The 12,019-nt window shown below is 45.0% G+C and overlaps 1 non-coding gene across 1 annotated transcript; it reads left to right on the forward strand.

Annotated features, from left to right (window-relative positions):
* The first annotated feature begins 10,515 nt into the window (after nucleotides 1-10,515).
* On the forward strand, nucleotides 10,516-10,588 carry Trnaa-cgc (transfer RNA alanine (anticodon CGC)). Its single transcript has one exon. It is a non-coding gene; the product is annotated as a tRNA-Ala (tRNA).
* The last annotated feature ends 1,431 nt before the right edge of the window (nucleotides 10,589-12,019 follow it).

Here is a 12,019-nt window from a genome sequence, read left to right on the forward strand (position 1 = left end):
ATACGCCCGCGCGAGTCTGCAACTTGGCGTTGCGCGAGTTCCGTGCAGATCCTTCACCAGCCGCGGTACGGGCTGGTGTGTTCATTCCTGAATGAAGCGCTAACAAGCCAACAACTTTCACAGCCGGTTCATCTCCCCCATCACAGTGTCATAATCACGATCACGTATTACAACGTCCCATTCAGACGATTTCGAAGAAATTCTTTCGCTGAAATATGATTTTGGCCCTGTCAGAAATAAAGATGGCCATAGATGAATACTGTACAAAATAGCGCACAGTACAATCAAATCACCGAGACCATCACCTGTGTTCTACGTCAACGTCAAATAATATCTCACAGGTGCAGATGGCAGACCTAGCAGTGAAGTGTATCTGCACTATGTGATCAAAAGTACCTGGACAATCCCAAAAACATACGTATTTCATGTGAGGTGCATTGTGATGTGACCTACTGACACGTACTCCATATCAGTGACTTCAGTAGTCATTAGACATCGTGAGAAACCGGAATGGGGCGCTCCGCGGAACTCACAGACTTCGAACATGGTTAGCTGATTGGGTGTCGCTTGTGTCATATGCCTGCACGCGAGATTTCCACACTCCTAAACATCCCTAGCTCCACTGTTTCCGATGTAATTGTTGTAAGATAATTTATGAAAGATGTTTATATTTTATTGATAGGATTAAGTAGGAATAATTAATATTTGTCATGTTGGAAATAATTGTGGTAGCAGCGAATGTCTGCACCAAATTATTGTTGGCAAGAGAGACCGCAAATTGATATAATTTTAAAAAGGGCGGGAGAGACCGCGTATGGGTACATTTTAAGAAAAGAGCGGGAAAGACCGCGCATTGATAAATTTTGTAATGGTAGCAACGACTGTCTGCACCAGAAAGCATTGTTGGCGGGAGAGACCGCACTTTAGCGTTCGTAGGAAGTCAGTAGTAAGCGAGATGTGAAGCGAGTTGGTAGCAGGTCTGAAGCGAGAGTTTGAGAGGAGCGCTGTGCCTGCCAGCCACCAGTCATGATTTATAAGAGATTATAAACGGATGTACAGGGACATCAGGTAGCTATTATCATAAGTACGGAAGGTATTTTTGCGCATTGCTAATTGTAAGATTATTGTAAAAAGTAAGTACAATTTGAACGTTTGTAAAATCATTTCATTCAGAATATAATTAATTTTTGCCAGCAACATTGCATTACTGATTATAATCCATCTCAAAAACCATCAAAATTTTATTGTTGTCAAGAAAAAGTGTAACTATGAATTACGTAACTTCAGTCAAATTAATTGAAGAATAACGTCAGCTTTGCTATTAAAGAATAACGTCAGCTTTGGTAATAAATACAGCCACTTATTATGACAGCCCATCAGCAGTTAATAAAGTATAGTAAAGCAGAGTAAGTATATTCATGGCACAGTTCGATGTAGCAGTCAGACGGCGATCCAGTAACAGTAAAAAAGGTAAGGAACAGTTTTGGGTTATTGCAGATAACGACTGAGGGCCACGACGACGACACATTGTATGTTTCGTCGAAATAATCAGAAAATCGCTTTTAATAAGCAGCAATTACATTTGCATGCGAAGATTGAGAAAGAGAATAAATTTCAAAGGGAAGATTTCATTTGTTATCATTAAGCAAGAGATAGAAGTCCTAGGGAAAGGTTTCATAGGTTATTGTAGAAGGGAAGATTGCGTAAAAAAAGCGAAAAAAGGGATATAGAGGAGACGGGAAGGTTTCATAGTGAAGTAGAAATGTAAAGGGACACGTTCAGCAAAAAAGCTTACAGGCCGACCCCGTTTGTTGACTGACAGAGACAGCCGACAGTTGAAGAATGTCGTAATATGTAATTGGCAGACATCTATCCAGACCATCACACAGGAATTCCAAGCTGCATCAGGATGCACTGTAAATACTGTAGCAGTTAGGCGGGAAGTGAGAAAACCTGGATTTCATGGTCGAGCGGCTGCTCGTAAGTCACACGTCACGCCGGTAAATAACAAATAACGCCTCGCTTTGTGTAAGGAGAGTAAACACTGGACGACTGAACAGTGAGAAAACGTTGTGTGGAGTGACGAATCACGGTACATAATGTAGCAATCCGATGGAAGAGTGTAAGTACGGCGAAAGCTCGGTGAACGTCATCTGCCAGCGTGTGTAGTGCCAACAGTAAAATTCGGAGTCGGTGGTGTTAGGGTGTGGTCGTGTTTTTCATGGAAGGGTGTGCATCCCTTGCTGTTTTGCGTGGCACTATCACAGCACAGGCCTACATTGATGTTTTAAGCACCTTCTTGCCTCCCTCTGTTGCAGAGCAATTCGGGGATGGTGATAGCATTTTTCAACACGATCGATACGTAGCGCTCTATATGAAAATCACTGGCTGTACTGTGTGCAGTCTGTGGCTAGTTTGCATTGTTGTCTGCCATTGTAGTGTTGGGCAGCGGCAGCTGGATGTGAACAGTGCGTAGCGTTGCGCAGTTGGAGGTGAGCCGCCAGCAGTGGTGGATGTGGGGAGAGAGATGGCGGAGTTTTGTAATTTGTCATGAACTGCTATATATAAGATGATATTAAGGTAAATACAGTGTTTGTTCTCTATTAAAATCTTTCATTTGCTAACTATCCCTATCAGTAGTTAGTGCCTTCAGTAGTTTGAATCTTTTATTTAGCTGGCAGTAGTGGCGCTCGCTGTATTGCAGTAGTTCCAGTAACGAAGATTTTTGTGAGGTAAGTGATTTGTGAAAGGTATAGGTTAATGTTACTCAGGGCCACTCTTTTGCAGGGATTTTTGAAAGCCAGATTGCGTTGCGCTAAATAATATTGTGTGTCAGCTTAAGCACAGTCGTGTATAATTTGTTCTAATGGGACGTTTCAATGTGTTCAATTTTTATGAGTCATAGTGAAAGTGTTGTTGGAAAGTAAGTCATATGGGGACCTCGATGGCCAAGAAACGTGACCATTTCTGCCGATCCATTTTCAGTAAAGTGTTAGGTCCAGATGACGTTTCACCTGGTCACTAGAATGTACAGAGAACCAGTCATGCTGGAAGAACATACCAATCCTTGTAGCCGCTGTAACTTCTAGCATTGATGCTTGAGGTTCTGTTGCATAGCAGAATATTAATTAAGTGGAGCAATAAAATTTTATGAGAAGCAGCTGGGACGATAGTAAGTGGAACACTTCCACCCCGTACCCAACGGTGGCATATCCAGTGTCAACACTCAGAAGAATTGAAGTACAGAAAGGCATGGAGCTTACTGCCTCATAGGGAGCGAAGCAGAACGTGAGGAACCCCTAATTCAGCACTTAGACAACGGATTAGACAAAACGCTCAGCTGTAATGGAGCTATGTGTAGTAATTTGATATACGGATGACACAAGAATGACTTTCAGACTGCCCGATTCGCACGAAGGAACGCTCTGATGCTATGAATGTTAATATTAGGCCAGCCAAATGTGCTCACTGGTTGCCACCAGAAGGGGGGGGGGAGAGGGGGGGGAGGGGTAATCACGTCAACGACTGATATGAAACTCTAGTCTTCCTTTCATTAACTCTACTATTTTTTAGATGCCTGGAGAATACAACGAACTGTCTACAGCCACCACACTCCACTGGTACGAGTCCATAGCCTCAAGGCAGTACAGGTAACTGGAACTCGGTGAACTGCTTCCCTGACGGTCACAACGGTGATCGACAGAAAATGAGGTCTGGGCCGGTCTTTTGTGAATGAAGAACAGATCTGCCCATCTGCGAGCTGTTCAAATTGCGAGCAGAGCACTCGCGCCGCCATTCCTGGGCAGTACAACTACTGTCTTACTGACTAGTGTTGAGACTACCGCCTACGTGGCATGTAGAAAACTGACAGCGGCGGCATGCAGAATTCTGGGGCTGAGCGTATGTAGAGCTTCACGTATGCTGAGGCCCCTACAGACGTCCACAGCCATGCCGCGCTGTAGCGGCGCGCCAGATGCCGCACTCTCATAGCCCACGACAGGAATGTGGCGGTGACCTCAGCTAACGTCAGTGCTTTTGTCTGCAGACTCCTCCCCAGAACCTGATATGCTACCCCGTACCTTGGTAAAATATGGGCTCAGTACAGCAACTGCCAGGCAGCACTAGCAGGAATACAATCCCCGGAACTAAATGTCTCTTAATTGAAGGGGTAAGCTATAGGAAGACACCGGTACTGTACAATATGTACAAGAGCCAAGAGGGTATAATAACAGTGGACGACGAAGAAGGAACTGCTCGGATTAAAAAGGGTGTATGACAGAGATGTAGTCTTTCGCCCCTACCGTTCAATCTGTACATTTAAGAAGCAATGACGGAAGTAAGAGGAAGGTTCAGGAGTGGAACTGAAATTCAATGTGATGGGATATGAATGACACGATCACCTGATAACATTGCTATCCTGAGTGAAGGTGAAGAGGAATTACATGATGTGCTGAAAGGAATTAGTTGTCTAATGTGTACAGAATATAGACTGGGCGTAAATCGAAGAAAGGCGAAAGTAATGACAAGTAGCAAAAAATAAGAACAACGAGAAACTTAACAGGATTGGTGGACAGAAAGTAGACGAAATTAAGGAATTTTGCTACCTAGGCTGCGAAACAACCAATAACGAACGGAGGAAGGAGGATATCAAAAGCAGACTAGCACTGGAAAAAAGGGAATTCCTAGCCAAGAGAAGTCTACCAGCATCAACACAGGCCGTAACTTGACGGAGAAATTTCTGGGGCACAGCATTGTATGGTAGCGAAACATGGACTGTGGGAATCGAAGCATTTGAGATGTAGTGCTATAGACGAATGTTGAAAATTAGGTGGACTGATAAGGTATGGAATAAGGAGATCCTGCGCAGAATCAGAGAGGAAAGGAATATGTGAAAAACACTGACAAGGAAGAGGGTTAGGACGATAGGACGTTAAGACATCAGGGAATTACTACTAGAGAGAGGTGTATAGAAGGAAATCGTTGTAGAGGAAGACAGAGATTGGAATACATCCAGAAAATAATTGAAGATGTAGTTGCAAGTGCTTCTCTGGGATAAAGACGTTGGCAGAGGATAGGAATTCGTGGCGGCCCGCATCAAACCAGTCAGAAGACTCATGACTAAAAATAAAATAAAATAAAAATAAAAATAAATTGTGAAGGATGTTTGATTAACCCCTCGAAGTTACACTTGACTCCATCACCGCGCATCCGTTGGTCTATCCCACACACATAAGAGGAAACGTTTGGAGCTCGTTTTCAGGGAATCCCATATGAAAGGACACTGTTAGACGGTGCACTACACAACAGGTCCACCTACTGACTGTCCAACGTAATACGCCACCAACTTATACAGAAGCGTTCTGATAGCATGCCTCCGCAACGATATGATGGTTTTCATGAGATCACCAATGTGAGTTACGAGTATTAATGAAACTGTAAGGAATGAAATGGCTTCATTAGTAAATAGTTCTAACGGAATTGTTCTTAATGGGACTACACCATGGTTCAGGTCGAAAAAAATTGATTTTCGGTTTTCATCATATTTCGATAGATTAACGTTTTATTTATGTACTCTGAAAAGGATTTTGAAGAAAAAATTTTTCGGTTATTTAAAGAGCATTTTACTACCACGTGTGTTTTTGTGCCACGCGCACTTTTCTGCATATATTTTAGATCTTTGTATCCCTACATTGCACGTTAGGGATTTTTATTTATTCCCGAGTGTGTTGGCTATCCTTCGAATGCAACAGTCGGTATTCTTTTGTTTCTGCTGTTTGTAAACAACCCGCTTTCAATTAGAAGATGGAAAACTGTTGACCGGACGGGGTCGGTTAACTAAAACTGAAATAGACTACTTGCAGGTATACTATGGGCAGGCAATTAGGAGAAATAAAGAAAATCAGGAGGCAATGAAGAGAGGTGTTTGGGCCGTATTCTTCCATAAGTCCTCTACTGCTGATAAGCCATGTCATGGATTGTGTCCATCAGGAGAAAATTCGTGGTGCAAATACAATTGGGCTCAGGCAACTGGAGAATCTTATTCTCACCAGCATTCTCTTACTGTTGCTGTTATTAAAGCAATTAAACCTATTTTCAGAGACTTGGCTCATCCTGACCTTCTAAGGAAATATCTGCATGGGCAGAAACAGAACCCAAATGAATCTTTCAACAGGATAATTTGGAACCACCTTACTAAAACTGTACTTGTAGGCATGCATACAATGAAAGTAGGAGTTTATGATGCTGTTATTACATTCAGTTATGGTAATATTGGAAAGTGTTGGGTACTGAAAAAGCTGGGAATCAATCCTGATGAAAATATAATCACTGGGCTGCAACATTGCGATAAAAAGAGGATAGCCGATGCAGACAGGTCCGCACCTAATATGGCCAAAAAAGCAAGGAAGGTGAAAAAGAAGCTGGTCTGACCTGATAGAGCTCAAAGAAGGGCCATCATATGCAGAAGGACAGTTTTAATTAACTGTAAGTAAAAGATTTAAATTTTTTTCTTTTAAGTCAAGTACATATGCCCCATTATATCAGAAACTATCATAGATAAATGAATAAAATTTTCAGAGACTCTGCATAACATAAAAAGCCACCTCTGGTACTACATTCATTAATGTTCCCCCATTAGGAAGTTCACAAAAAATATTTTCCGCAGAAAAAACTTAATATTTTTTGTTAATAAATTTATAAAAGTATTTCTTACAAACTATGAAATGGATTAAGTAGATTTTAGTACAGTTGACTCTACTAGCATCATGTATCATACAGTAAAAATATTGAGGTCAAGCATCATATAGTTTTTTTCAGAAATGGGTCACATACTTGCCTAAATTAACATGGGTTAGATAGGCAGGGTGTGGTCCCCTTAAATGTAAACGTGAACTATGTTGACAGGCGCTGTTCGCCCATCAGTGCGGATCGACCCATTTCTCATTCCTTGCCATTGCACTCAAGGAATGCGGACGGTGTTTGGGGCTGTGATGTCATCATACCACTCTCCTGGCCGTTTTCAGTTTTCGTCAGCTAGAGCCTCTACTACTTGCTCAAGCAACTCCTCGACTGGCAGCACGAGGGTGAGTGCACCCTGTTCCACTACATCCACAAAGGAAAAATCTTATGCAGCACTGGGAGTCGAAACTGAGTGCACTGCATGGCAATCCGCCACACTGTCCACTCAGCTATGGAGTCGGACAAAGTATTACTCGGCTTTTTTAGAGTTTGGTAATGACAAAACTTCACGATAAAGGATGGCAGCCAAAACAACTGCAGGATAAAGGTTTATTAAAATTCTTGACCAAAGTTTCGGAATATATAAATATACTTTCATCAGAAGTAAAAAATCCTGAACAAGAAAACACTTTCATTAGCAAAACCTTAGCATCGGAAATGATTTTTTTTTCTTTATTGTCATTTTGAAACCTGGACACAGGCAGGCCTGCAGCAGCATACTACGCCGCTCTTTGGCTGCAGAGAAACACAAAGATACAATGAAGACAATTATAGAAAAAATATGGTGGACATACAATTGGAGACAAACACTGTTTAAAATACAAGGTGCCGTTCACGGGCGTAGAGTCCAAGATAAAATTGTTCAGATACTTGGACACAGACAGAAACGAAAATTGTCACACGTGAACGGAGGTGCACAAAACGAACAACACTGAACCACTGAAGCACAAAACGACGGCATACAAAGAACACGAGGCGGTGATCTCCGGTGCGCAAATGATCACTAACCGTGTACGAGTCCGGGGACCTGCCAAGAGAGGAGGAGGGGGGGCGGGAGTGGGAGAGGGGAGAGCAGATGCCATGGGCAGGGCAGACAGGGGGAAGGGAGGAAGGGGGAGGGGAAGCCCGGGGGAAGAGGGATGGAGGAAGAGGGATGGGGGGAAAAGGAGAGAGAAGGGAGGGAGGGTGCCTAAAGGAAAGGACACAGGAAGTGGGGGGGGGGGGGGCAGGATCAAAGTTGATAGGAGGGGTAGATGGAAGGGAGGAGGACATCATCAGGGAGGGGGAGCTGGCGGAAGCCACCTTGGGAGAGGGTAAGGAGGTCGGAAATGATTTTTTTTTCTTTATTGTATTTCAGTTCCCCATCGGGACGGGCTGGCAGCAGCACATACGCTGCTCTTCAGCCAAAAGACATAGAACAAACAATAGAAGACATTTAAAAATAACAAAGGAGAGAATATGGTGAACATAGATATAAAAAAGGGGGAACATCATGGAAGGCAATAGACAAAAAACGGGTTGACCGTAAAATGGAGATAAAAAACTGTTAAAACTGTTTAAAAGTAGCACACACAAAAAGCCACACACTGCAACAATCAAAAGAACACAAGGCACAGTATGACTGGAGCATAAAAGGTATCAACGGATGGCGTAGCACATAACAAACACTGATGGCAAACCTCAAGGCAGTACACAATTAAAATCACACCTCTTGATGCACAGGAGAAACAGCACTAAACACAACACTGATGTGGCACACTGACGATGATCACAACAGAGGATCTGCCAGACTCAAGGAGATGAGGGAGACCGGAAGAAGGGAGGGAGGGGAAGAGATGGGGGAGATGAGTGGGGGGCGTGCTGAAGAGGGCCAGGTAGGGAGGGATGAGGGAAGGAAAGAGGCAAGTATGGGGTGCAGGGTCTCTGGGGAGGGGGGGAAGGAGGAAACCCGCTCTGGGAGAAGGAGGGAAGAGGAAAAAAGGGGGCCCTGCAGAGGGGGGGGGGGAACAAAGCCAGGTTATATTTGGAAGGAAGGGTAGTTGTCATGGCGAAGTTCGTCATCCGGGAGGGGAGGCGTTGGAAATTGCCCTGATGAAGGAGATGGAGGGTGTGGAGGTGGAGAGAGGGAGGGATACAGCGATAGAGGCGTGGCAACGGGCTGGGGGGGGGGGTGGAGAGGAAGGAGGAAACCAGAGGGTGGGGGGGATCAAGCCTGCGGACAATGTAAAGGATGCGGAGATGTTGGAGGAGGTGGGGGAAGGGGATCAGTTCATACAGGAGCCGTGTGGGGGAAGGAAGGCGGATACGGAAGGCAAGGTGGAGCGCATGGCGTTCAAGGATTTGGAGGGCGGGGATCCAGGCAACGCTGGCATAACAGAGGATAGGACAGATGAGGAATTTGTAGGTGTGGAGGATGGTAGAAGGATGCAATCCCCATGTCCGGCCAGACAGGAGTTTCAGAAGGTTGAGGCAGGAAGGGGGTTTCTGCTGGACGGTCTGGAGATGAGGGGTCGAGGTGAGGTGTCGTTCGAGGGTGAGGCCAAGGTATTTCAGGGTGGGGGTGGATGGGACGACCATCATGGGTGAGGTAGAAATCATGGAGGCGAAAGGAGCGAGTGGTGTGGCCTATGATGATTCCCTGGGTTTTGGAGGGTTTGAGACGAAGGAACTACTGGTTACACCAAGTGGTGAACTGGGTAAGGTGGGTTTGGAGGGTACGTTGAGACGTTGAAGGGTAGGATAGAGAGCCAGGAAGGCGGTGTCATCAGCATACTGGAGAAGGTGGACTGGTGGGGGTAGCTTGGGCATATCAGCTGTATACAAGAGATAAAGAAGAGGGGAGAGAACAGAACCCTGGGGGACGCCAGCCATGGGATAAAAGATACGGGAGTTGGTGTTGTGGAGGGTGACATAGGAAGTACGGTGCGAGAGGAAGGAAGCGACCAGACGTACAAAATTGATAGGCAGGGCGTAGGTTTGGAGTTTAAAGAGGAGACTGGGATGCCATACACGGTCATAGGCATTTTGGAGGTCAAGGGAAACAAAAATGGCGGAGCGACGGGGGTTGAGCTGGAGAGACAGAAGGTCGGAAATGAGAAGCACTAAAGCTTAAGTAACAGTGAAACTACCAGAGTAATACAGGCACAAAATCTTTTAGTCACTTACTAAAATTGCATCATGCAATGGAGATTAATAAAACAATTGTGCAAAGGCACTGTCAATAATTAAGACACCTTCTCCATTTGTACAAGATGATTATGGGCACAGGGTCAATGCGAACAGCTTAGCACCAGTACCTCGCCTATGAACTATCGAGACGAGAGTGTGAAAGCACTAGGGCAGATGGTTTCACCGCGAGAGGGCACGTGTGGTATGTGCCAGACACTCGCGCATATTAAAATCCATTGATACTTACATAAGCGCATCAAAATTATTAAAAGTTGTGCTAATTCGAGCCTTCTGTTTTAATAAATAAAACATCAGACTATTTAAGAACATTTATGTAAAATAGAAAATATGGAACCAGTTTACCTGTATCCTAGTGTCAAACAGATGAAGCTTGAGCTATGGAACACATCTAACGAGAGAGTGCACTAGTGTAATGCGCGAGAATCTCGCGGACGTAGGCGGTGAAATACATACTAGCGAAAACAACCAAAATGTTACAGTAATACGAAACCATCTATCATTGTGAATAAAAATATACTAGTCAATTAACCACACATACACACCGAAAATAACGAACAGCAAACATCAAAAATACGTAAAATCCCACCGAGCGAGGTGGCGCAGTGGTTAGCACACTGGACTCGCATTCCGGAGGACGACGGTTCAATCCCGTCTCCGGCCATACTGATTTAGGTTTTCCATGATTTCCCTAAAATCGCTTCAGGCAAATGCCGGGATGGTTCCCTTGAAAGGGCACGGCCGATATCCTTCCCCATCCTTCCCTCACCCGAGCTTGCGCTCCGTCTCTAATGACCTCGTTGTCGACGGGACGTTAAACACTAATATCCTCCTCCTCCTCCTCCACGTAAAATCCCAACAAGACAGGAAAAGCGCATTTCATTGGCATCAACAAGCAAGAAAGAAGTTATAGTCAGCCAGACTGTATTACATTAATGCAAGGAGGGGTTTGAAACTGTCTAAAAAACTTTTATTTCTAAGCTGCACCTGTTCATTAAGAACAAAACCATCTTTTAGAGACAGATGCTTGAAAATCTCTAATTCTTCGAGAAAGTTCAGTTTGTAACCCTTATTGACTTCATGAAGCAATTCTACGTCATCCAGTTTACGGGCATATGCTGTAAGAGCCATAGATGTTCGGCAAACGTGGAATTATGTACATTTTCCCCATTTTTACCTAGCATGTGTTCTTTATACCTTTCTATCAATCTTTTACCATTAATCAAAGGTTTTGAATTCACTGTAAATAACAAGGATAGAGGTCATACATACATACCGCACACCACATTCTTGTATGTGAAACACTGATAAGTTTAGAAATTCTGCGTATGCTTGATGAAGGACTACGTGCTAGTAACTGAATAATGTCTCCTACTTCATCCACGATACGTCGCGCTGCTGGCGCCAGTACCCTTTCTTCTACTGTCATCTTTGCCATCGATTTCGCTTTGGTTGGCTGCGAGTCAGTTGTTCATCGGGGGTTCGGATATTTAAGTCGCAGCGTCGAGGAAGCAGAGGGGGATCTATGGCCGTTCTACCGCCCTCATTCCCACCCTTAAGTACCTTGGCGTCACCCTCGACCTTCGCCTCTCCTGGACTCCCCATCTCCGGACAATCCAAGCCAAGGCACACTCCCGACTCCGTCTCCTCAAGCTCCTTTCTGGCCGTACGTGGGGTCTGGACCACTCCACCATCCTCCACACCTATAAATCCCACATCCGCCCTATCCTTTGTTACGCCCATCTGGCCTGGATCTCCACCCCACCCCCCAACCTTTTATAAATCCCTCCAAATCCTTGAACGCCATGCTCTCCGCCTCACCTATCGCATCCGTCTCCCCTCCCCCACGCGGATCCTGTACGATCTCATCCCCTTCTCCCACCTCCTCCTTTTCCTTGAAAGGATACGGATCCTGTACACCTCCCGCAAACGCGATCCTCCTCACCCGATTGTCTCACCCATCCTCTCCCACCCCCGCCCGCTGCCGTGCCTGTATTCCCACGTCCCACCCGGTCTCCATCTCTCCACCCTCCTTACCCTCTCCCAAGGTGGCTTCCGCCAGCTCCCTCTCCCTGATGATGCCCTCCTCCCCTCC

The sequence above is a fragment of the Schistocerca cancellata genome, chromosome 7 (genome assembly GCF_023864275.1).
Source record: "Schistocerca cancellata isolate TAMUIC-IGC-003103 chromosome 7, iqSchCanc2.1, whole genome shotgun sequence".
Classification (NCBI taxonomy): Eukaryota; Metazoa; Arthropoda; class Insecta; order Orthoptera; family Acrididae; genus Schistocerca; species Schistocerca cancellata.